At 47.0% G+C, this 10,664-nt stretch overlaps 1 pseudogene; it reads left to right on the top strand.

The window, feature by feature from the left end:
• Positions 1 to 2,679: 2,679 nt before the first annotated feature.
• On the top strand, positions 2,680 to 2,886 carry LOC142282686 (U2 spliceosomal RNA; annotated as a pseudogene).
• Positions 2,887 to 10,664: the final 7,778 nt, after the last annotated feature.

The following is a 10,664-nucleotide window of genomic DNA, read 5'->3' as shown; positions in this document are numbered from 1 at the left end:
GAAGGCAGAGGGAAGCCTTAGCAGCTGAGCCTATATCTTGGCTTGTGAGCATTAGAACAGGCCGGCGATTACAGGGTAACATGAAAAATGTCCAGCTTGCATTATGACTAGAACATGACAATATCCTTTTAAGTACTAACCTATGATGCGTTCCTAAGCAGTTGATGTTATATGTTCTACATTTCATTTTCTGCATACTTTACAAGTAGTAGAATTTGCTTTGATATAGGCAACTGGATTTTCACAATGAAAAGGCAAAGGATAACGCCCGAAAAAGACGCCATACATTATGTCAGTGCCATCCCTGACAAACCTGGATTGACCATGAAATACATCAATCCCCTTAAAGGTGAGTTAAAACAAGTTTTAACTAAATTGCCTTAATATTGTCATGCATTAGAATGACTGTCTTAGGTAATGATAAATATTTTCTACAGGAAGAGGAGTGTTTGCTGAAACTGAAATCGAAAAAGGGAGTTTTGTTGCAGAATATCGAGGCGAGCTCACGTATGCACTTACGATGGTAGACAACTACTCGAGATTTATGGTTGTGGTACAAGTCAAAGATCTAATGGCCCATACTGCAGCGAAGGTCTTCCAAGCACACTTATGCAGACCTCATGGCTACTCAGAGAGAGTCCTCACAGATCAAGGCACTGCCTTTGAAGCGGAAATCTTCAAGGACTTCTGCAGCTTTTACCGATGCAGGAAGATGCGCACTACACCCTACCATGCTCAAACCAATGGTTATCAACCTGCTCAGGACTTTACCCCATATTCCAGATGTGGCCTTACAAGTGATTTATAGAGGGTTAACAATACGTTGGGATCACCGGATCTAATCTCCCTTTTTATACACCCTAAAATCTTGTTTGCTTTAGAATAAACAATAACATCATAAAGGTATAGCAGTACCGTTTCAAAGTTTCGGTGTCCCAAGCAGCATTCCATCAGCCTCTGGAAGGTTCCTGGCAAATTGCACAGCTCGAAGGGCATGCTTTTGAACTCGCAGAGACCCATCGGGGTGGCAAAGGCGGTCTTCTCCCGGTCTGCCTCAGCAACGGACACTTGCCAATAGCGACTAGTGAGATCAAGGGTAGAAAAATAATTTGCAGTTCTCAATGCAGCTAGCTATTCCTCAATACAGGGGAGTGGTGCTGTCCTTCTTCTTTAACAGGACCAACGGAGCTGCCCAGAGGCTACAACTGTCACGGATAACCCCAGCCTCCTTCATGTTGCTCAACATGTCCTTGGTACACTGGTAATGTGCAGGTAGTTTTGGCTTATATCTCTCTTTGATGGGTGGGTGTGCACTTGTGGGGATGTAGTGTTTGACCCCTTTTATTCTTCAAAAGTCTAGCGGATGTTTGCTGAAGACTTGCTCGTATTCTTGCACTAGCCTGTAGACCCCCTTCTTGTGATGTGAAGGTGTGGAGTCAGTGCCTACGTGTAATTCCTTACACCACTCCTCTGGCTGACTTGGTGAGCTGTCACTGAATGGGTGGGCTGAAGCAATGGTGGATGCTGCTGTTTGGATAGCATGTGTATCTACTGAGAACAGCTTATCAATGGTGGCAAATCGGAGCAGCTTAATCTCTTGCTCTCCGCAGTTCAACACTCTCATGGGCACTCTTCCCTTCCATATTAATGAATAAAACTATGATGTAAATAGCATATAGATACCCCACAAATGCAGATAAAAGTAGGTTATGGGAAAAGGGGGAAGAGAGAAACAGGAAAATAGTGGAATAAAGTATACCTTCCAGGTGGGAGAGGAAATGGCAGCACAGCCAGTGGAGGTGAAGCAAGGGGAGCCTGCAACTAAAGAGTTGAGAGCGTTATCACATGGTGACTGAGCCTGATTGTAATGGGAGCATAGAGGTGCCGATCCTGTCTTACCTGCGTTGGTGTAGAAGTGGGTGTCCTGTGGTGGAGTCAGCTGTGTGCAGTGGTGGCCGTGGGTTCTTTTATGTGCGACCGTAGTAATAGCTGCGCCCACTTCCTGTATGGGAGTGGAATGCAGTGAGGCTAATGGAACGCACGCCTGCGCATTTGTGTTTAACGTCGCGCATGTGCAGAACGGAGAAAAGGCTGCGCTCACTTCCTAATGAAAGGGAGTGAGACGCAGCTGGGAAGGGAAGGGAAAAGATTAGGGTTTGGGGATGATGAAAGGGCTTTCTACGGGCAAGGATGGCAAAGGGTGGCAGTGACGGAAAGTCAGGCAGCCTGTCCTGTCCTGTCCTGTCCGTCCGTCTTTTTGTATCATGAATTGGAAAGACTGCAAGGGGGAGGGGAGGTGCTTGGAGGAGGAGGAGTTATTCAGATTAATTGCAGTGGGCGGCGGCTGCAAAAAGCATCATTCTTCTTGTTTTTGCTCTGCAAAACAGCCTTTTCAAGGGTTGGCTTGGGTGACAAAATGTCTTCTGTAGGCGTGGGTTTGTCTCCCTCTCCCTAAGATGTGTCCGGTATAGGCCAGGGTGCCACTCAAGGCCGTAACCAATTCGGGTTATAGCTTCTCGGCCTTTTGGCTAAGATCAAGTGTAGTTTCGGAGGACGCTACCTTGGTCGGTACTGGAAGGTGCCTGGGATTGCACGTCTGCCGGCCTTGAGGAAGTGTGTGCGCCTTCTGGTGACACATAGCCCTCTTGTGCCTGGACGGTTCCCAGGCAACGGGAGGCGATCACCTTTGTTATTTTGAAGTCCTACTGATAAACAGAAAAAAAAAAAAATTAAATCTGTTCTTATCAGTTTAATATCTGATACGTCCCCTCTCTGGGGACCATATATTAAATGGATTTTTAGAACAAGGAGATGGAAAAAATCTTGCTCTGTCCACTCCACGCATTGACCTGGTATTGCAGTACCTCCAGGACCGGTGCACCCCTTCTTAACCCAGTTTCCAAAAGCAGAACTCAATTCACCTGATTCAAATGAGCCCCATTAGTGAATTGAAAGAAAGCAAAAACTTTATATGCACCTCAATTTGGCCAATTCACTTTTCACACTTTCACCCTTTTTTTTATCTTTCACACCTTTTACTTGCTTTATTGATGCAAAAGCTGTGCCAAATAGCAAACTCATCTCCACTCAACTTGACCAACTCTGCTATGTCCCGTGCAGTATCTTATTCTCAGTCTTATCTAGATCATTTGCAATTGAATAGAATAGATCCCTTTTGGACACATTGGATTCAGCTGCTGCAGTGACTGCAGGTGTTAGAAGATGCAGACTTGGCATCAGGTGCTGTCTATCAGATTCCACTCCAATTAAAGCTTCCATTGTTTTTCGGTGTTTTCTTTGAGCAATGATGATGTCTTTAGTGATCTGTTGGCTCCCTCTCCTGGAGGAAGAGTTTGCTTGCTCTTGGACTTTCAAAAAGAGAGGTCATGATAAACATTTAGCTTCTGAGCCCAATTGGGGACAGTCATGGGTGATGAATGTTTTGCAACCTGCTGCGAAGCCTGATACCGCAATATAAGGAACGTCAAATACTAAGAATGGGCGGCCTATGAAAGAATTAGTACTTTCATTAAGCATACTTAAACGGCTAATTGGGAATAGACAAACTGTAAAAAGCCCTCTGAGAAAGCCCCTCTCTAACCTTTGTTAGTAAGCTTTTCTGTAGTCTGCCTGTTGATGTATTTTCCGTTTGAACAGTGCACAACATGAAGTGACGGAACACTGGCTTGTCACAATGTCCCCCGCTGACATCACGATAGCGCTGCTGCCTAGAAAGCCAGCTGCGCAGCAGAAGTTGCTCTTTGGGTGGGATGGTGGGCTAATGTATCTATTCCTGCTTGGTGTGAGTTTGACATGATCTAGAGCAACGAGTTCCAGCGGCTAGCGGTTGATTATTGGCTGTAATGGGGCTTTCTGGCTGGTGCCAGCCTTTCTTCTTAGCACACAGGAACCACAATCCCTACACCATGCTTCGATGGATTCTCTCATCCCAGCCCAGTAAAACTACATATTTCACACAGTTATAAGCAGCCCATGGGCATTCACCTGGATTAAAACCCATAACAGCTCATAGACCAAACAATCAATCTACCACTGGACCAAAGACAGGAAGCTAAATCCACTGCCTGCGGTAACTAACTTAATCCTATAGTCTACTCACACAACAAACCCAAGAGAAAGGAAAAAAACATTGCTTCGATTATCCATCCAATGAAAACGCATAACCATTGTGAGCCATTGGACAATGCAATTGCACACATGGTGACATGGTGCACGGCCCAATGAATCAAGTCTGTACTTCATATTCACGGTTTAAGCCCTTGGGTTCTAATGTGTCCAGAGTACATATCCAGAAAGATTCCCTTTCTTTGTGCTAAGCACAAGTCAACAATACGTTGTAAGCAGATTCTATTACCAGTCCCACACCATTTTGTGACGCATAATCGCACAGTGGCCCAATTAAGATTCCAAGTCATCGAACATGTCCCAGCCATACGCAGAGGAGGCGATAGAATTAGGAAGCTCAAAGAAAGGGAATCTTTCTGGATATATACTCTGGGCACGTTGGAACCCAAGGGCTTAAACCATGAATATGAAGAACCGACTTGATTCATTGGGCCGTGCACATTTTTTCTAACGCCCGGTTCTTTTTCGTGTTCACACTATATATGGTTCCAGTATGTATGGAGTTCCATTCTTCCTTGTTTTTTATTTGTCATGTTTGTCTGATTACCTTGTCTAACAGTTTTTTCTCCCCTTTCTTTACCTTCCAGGTTCCCATAGTCACGTGAAATATCCCTGTTGCACTTGATTACGGCTCACTATTCACTATAGGATGTCTTATATCTAACATCACACTCTCACCCATCAGCACTCTATAGGTTTGTATAAGGTATGCGCTTACACATCCGGTCCTCCATAGGTATTTCCACTTATGTAGCACTATCCCTATGATCACTCATAACTCATACCCTTGTAGTCAATTACAGCCTCCTCTCTCCCCTCTCCCCTTCTCCCTTTCCATCTATAATTTTGCCAGTACAATATTAGTTTACATTAGGCACACACTCACATATTCCTTTCCTTAGTGACTTATTGTAATTCACATTCGCATACAATTCTCTATGCCTGCCCCATTACTACATTCATACCTACTTGACCCTATCCTGATACCCCTTGTCTCACCTTGTTGGTCCCTACACCTGTTATCATCTCCTTTCCTGTGTCTGTCTTGTCACACAACACATTTTAGCATATCCCTTGTGCTCCTTATTACCTGTCCTGCCTATTAGAATTATGTCCATTATGTCCATGCATGGCCCAATGAATCAAGTCTGTACTTCATATTCATGGTTTAAGCCTTTGGGTTCCAATGTGCCCAGAGTATATATCCAGAAAGATTCCCTTTCTTTGAGCTTCCTAATTCTATTGCCTCCTCTACGTATGGCTTGGACATGTTCGATGACTTGGAATCTTAATTGGATCACTGTGTGATTATGCGTCACAAAATGGTGTGGGACTGGTAATAGAATCTGCTTACAATGTATTGTTGACTTGTGTTTAGCTCAAAGAAAGAGAATCTTTCTGGATATGTACTCTGGGCACATTAGAACCCAAGGGCTTAAACCGTGAATATGAAGTAAAGACTTGATTCATTGGGCCGTGCACCATGTCACCAAGTGTCCAATTGCATTGTCCAATGGCTCACAATGGTTATGCGTTTTCATTGGATGGATAATCGAAGCCATGTTTTTTTCCTTTCTGTTGGGTTTGTTGTGTGAGTAGCCTATAGGATTAAGTTGGTTACCGCAGGCAGTGGATTTAACTTCCTGTCTTTGGTCCAGTGGTAGATGGATTGTCTGGTCTATGAGCTGTTATTGGTTTGAATGCAGGTGAATGCCCATGGGCTGCTTATGACTGTGTAAAATATGTAGTTTTACTGGGCTGGGATGAGAGAATCCATTGAAGCATGGTGTAGGGATTGTGGTTCCTGTGTGCTAAGAAGAGAGGCTGGCACCAGCCAGAAAGCCCCATTGCAGCCAATAATCACTTAATAACTTTTTCAACTTGTCATCATATGGGAGGCCTTCCATTCCTTGTAGTAGTCTAGTTGCCCACCTTTGAACTGACTCTAACTTCTGAATGTCCTTTTTAAAATGTGGAGCCCAAAACTGGTTCCCATATTCCAGATGTAGCCTTACAAGTGATTTATAGAGGTTGATCATCTTTACTTATCATTTAAAACTTTCAAACTGGTACACTCAACACATAAAGCCCCCCCCTTTTAAAGAGTAGTTTCCCTGTACCTAAGTGGGGGTCTACCTAGGTTGGAGCGAGTGGACCTTCGGGGTCCGGTGTCAGTGGTGACAGGCAGTGGGGCAGAGGGAACAGTCAGTTCCTCCTCCCTGCTATCATGTGGGGCAGGCGGAGGCGTAGGGGAGCTGGGTACAGGTACATCCCTGGGCACTGGCTCGCGGTTAACCGTTTCCATCATTTCTTCATCCACGGGTTGTGGGAACAGTATCACTGGAAGGATCACCGCACCGTTCTGTGTAGGCCAGTCTGCTGGAAAATCACCCATCATGGTGTGGATTACCTCTTTTTCCTTCTCCACTGGACTGGGAACTGGAGCCTCATCCGCTACTCTCAATGCTGGTGGGCACTTCTTCAGGTGGTCTCGGGAAACCGTGGCCAAAGTCCCCCCCTGGTCACGGCTGATCTGGTAGGCCTTCCCATTCTCCCATCCTGTGGGCTGGACTACATACGGGGTTTTTTCCCATTGATCATCCAGCTTGTGGGCCCTTCTTTTCCGCTTCAGCACTACATCCCCAGGTTGGAAGGAACCGGCAGGCGCCTTCTTGTTGAAGCACTGCTCCTGTTGTCCCCGACTCCGGCACAAGTTCTTTTCAACATACTCCTGGACCTGTCGGTACTGTGTCCTCCGCCGAGTGTCCCATTCAGCTGTCGACAGGAGTGCTTCTGAAGCTTCCAAGCCCATTTCCAGATCCACTGGTAGCCGGCCGGGACGAGCTCTCATCAGGTATGCTGGAGTGCATTTCGTAGAGCTGGAAGGGATGTTGTTGTACATATCGACCAGGTCAGGTAGCTTCTCCAGCCACAGGTTCCGCTCTTCCAGTGGTAACGTCTTGAGGAGGCCCAGGACCAAGTGGTTCATCTTTTCACAAATGCCATTGGTTTGGGCGTGGTAAGGCGTGGTCCGGATTTTCTTGCAGCCGTACAACTGGCAGAATTCCTGGAATACCTCTGCTTCAAAGGCCGGACCCTGGTCGGTAAGCACCCTCTCCGGGTACCAATGCGGTCAACAGAAATAAGCCTGGAAAGCCTTAGCAGCGGTGCGGCCGGTTAAGTCCTTAACTGGGACAACCACCAGGAACCTCGAGTAGTGGTCTACGATGGTCAGAGCGTAGGTGTACCCACTTCGGCTGGGGGTGAGCTTTACATGGTCAAGGGGAACCAGCTCCAGCGGTTGGTGTGTAATGATCGGGTGTAGGGGTGCCTTCTGGCTGGCCTCGTCCTTCCTTCTCAATGCGCAAGGGCCACATTCTCGGCACCAGGCCTCCACAGATTCCCGCATTCCACTCCAATAGAACCGCTCTCTTAACAACATCTCTAGCTTCTTCCACCCGAAGTGCACTGCACCATCATGGTATGCTTGCAGGACGGTGGGCACTTTAGCCTGGGGAATCACCAGCTGGCGGATCTTCTCGTGAGTCTTTGGATTAATCAGCTCGCGATACAACTTCCCCTGGTGTAGGTATAGCCGGGTCCGTTCTTGCCACAGACGTTGGGCTTCGGCAGGGGCAGCAGGGTCTATCCCAGCAGAACCCTGTTCCACTAGAGTCTTGACCAGGCGGACAGCAGGTGCCTGGTCCTGAGCTTCCTGCCAGTCCTGTCGGGGCAGCGGATCCAGGTTCACCCGTTGTTGGTAGACGTGCACCTTCTCAGTGAATGGCCGGTGAAATGCAGGCAACTCGATCTCTTCGAGGTCATCATCCTCTGGCCCCTCTTCCGACAGGTGGGGCATCCGGGAGAGTGCATTGGCATTGACGTTGGTACGGCCGGCCCGGTACTTGATGGTGAAATCGTAGTTGGCTAACCTGGTCACCCACCGCTGCTCCAACGCGCCCAGCTTGGCCGTATCTAGATGGGTCAGCAGGTTATTGTCTGTGTACGCGGTGAACTTGGCTGCTGCCAGGTAATGGCGGAAACGCTCGGTGATAGCCCACACCAGTGCCAAGAGCTCAAGCTTGAAGGAGATGTAGTTCTCAGGGTTCCTCTCAGTCGGTCGGAGTTTTCGGCTAGCATAAGCTATTACCTTTTCCCTTCTGTCTTGGACCTGGGATAGAACAGCCCCCAAGCCCACATTGCTGGCGTCGGTGTAGAGGATGAATGGGCGGCTGTAGTCAGGGTACGCTAGGATTTCCTCTCCGGTCAGGGCTGTTCTCAGCTGGCGGAAGGATTCCTCATGCTTTTCTTCCCACACCAATGGGGCTACTAGGGATCTACCACCCTTGGTCTGTCCTACGAGGAGGTCTTGCATGGGGGCAGCCATCTTTGTGTACCCCTTAATGAAGCGACGGTAATATCCCACCAGGCCCAGAAACTGCCTCACTTCCCTCACTGTGGTCGGTCTCGGCCAGTCTTGGATGGCGGTGATCTTCTCGGGGTTGGGGGCGACACCTTCCGCACCAACCACATGTCCTAGGTACTGCACTCTGGGTTTCAGCAGATGACACTTTGAGGGCTTCAACTTCATCCCATACTTGGCAAGGGACGCGAACACCTCGGCTAGGTGCTCCAGGTGGGCTTCATACGTCTGTGAGTACACAATCACATCATCCAAGTACAGCAAAACGGTCCCATAGGCAGTCTTCTCTCGGTCTTCCGGTGCCACGGCCACCTGCCAGTACCCGCTGGTGAGGTCAAGGGTGGAGAAGTAGTTAGCGGTTCTCAGCGAGGCCAGGGACTCTTTGATGCGGGGCAGAGGGTAAGCATCCTTATGCGTTATCTGGTTAATCTTCCGGTAATCCACACGCATCCGCATGGTGCCATCCTTCTTCTTAACCAGCACCAACGGAGCGGCCCAGGGACTACAGCTGTCCCTAATAACCTCTGCCTCCTTCATGTTCCTCAACATGTCTTTGGCGCATTGGTAGTGCGCAGGGGGAATAGGCCTGTATCTCTCTTTAATAGGGGAGTGTGTACCGGTAGGGATGTGGTGTTGAACCCCTTTAATCTGCCCAAAATCTAGAGGGTGCTTGCTAAAAACCCGCTCATACTCCTGTACCACCCGGTATACCCCTTCCTTGTGGTGTATGGGGGTATCATCAGTGCCGACATGTAGCTCTCGATACCACTCGCCTAACTCCCCCAGGGATGAGTGGGAACCGGCAGCAGGCGGTGTGACCGGGGGAACGGCTTCATGGATCGTGTGGGGATCTAGAGTGAACAATTTGGCAAGGGTAGCGTACCGGGTGGTGCATGAATGCACACATATTGGTTTTATAATCTTATTGTATTACTTTATATTCTTATTTCACTTGTGCATATCTCCACCATAATCCTGGCTAAGAAATATAGCTTTTTTTGGGGTACACAGGTAGTAAGGTCTTCTTTCTATTTCTTTAGGGGTGATATAGCCTGGTGGAACTCTAGACCTCTAACATTATATATGCACCCTTTTTCTTTATGGTTCTTGGACACCTTATAACATTCTTCCATACATATATATCTTTCTCATAAATTATAAATAATTAGGCATTTTTATATATTTTATTTACATTTTCATAAATAACTTTTTACAAAGCATGGGGGACATTCTCACATACATATAATTTTCATGTACGCATTCTGAAAATTTACGCATAAACCGTACACACTCCTTTTTGTAACAATTTCTATAACTCATTCGCTGAACTCTCATCCCGGATATTCATTCTTACACCGAATTTCCTGTTATAACACAACATTCATGATTTTTATTCAATTTATTTTTATTTTTTAGGTTTATTAGTAGTGATGAGCGAGTACTAAAAAGCTCGGGTGCTCGAAGCTCGGGCCGAGCCTCCCAAGATACTCGTGTACTCGGCCCGAGCACCGAGCCCAATGTTATCCTATGGGAGACCCGAGTATTTTTGTGAAATGACCACCGGCAGCATGTAGAAACCCTAAAAATGGCACAAAAGTCTCCGAAGAGTGCTCAAATGACATGGCAACAGCATGGGGAAGACCCCTTGAAGCATTTATCACTCAAAAGTCACAGCTGTGAATAATTTTGTCCACGTTTTACGCCATTTTTACGGACTCACCAGAAAACCTTCCAAAATGACACCAAAATGATTTTTCATAGCGGAAATGTTAAGGGCACATACCCAATAGTGAGATAGAGCTAATGTATGTTACTTTTTGAGATCAATACATGAAAGATTTTACGTAAAACATTGTGTGGCACTCCGATGTCCCTGAGAAGAGACGTACATAAAGGCCTCTGAGTCTAATGTGCCCATTTTGAGGAACTGAGTCTTTGTAGTATTTTCCTTTGCCAGGGCAGTCCAAAATTGTGAGGTTCACCAATGCCCCTGCATACAGACGTGCATGATGGCCTGTAAACCTGAAGTGCCCATTGTAAGGAAGTGGGTCTATTGTAGTATAGCCCTTAGGCAGGGCAGCCAAAAATTGGGAGG

Source organism: Anomaloglossus baeobatrachus, unplaced genomic scaffold (assembly GCF_048569485.1).
Source record: "Anomaloglossus baeobatrachus isolate aAnoBae1 unplaced genomic scaffold, aAnoBae1.hap1 Scaffold_518, whole genome shotgun sequence".
NCBI classification, from domain to species: Eukaryota; Metazoa; Chordata; class Amphibia; order Anura; family Aromobatidae; genus Anomaloglossus; species Anomaloglossus baeobatrachus.
Note: the sequence above shows the minus strand (reverse complement) of the source record. Positions and strands in the feature narration are given on the sequence as shown.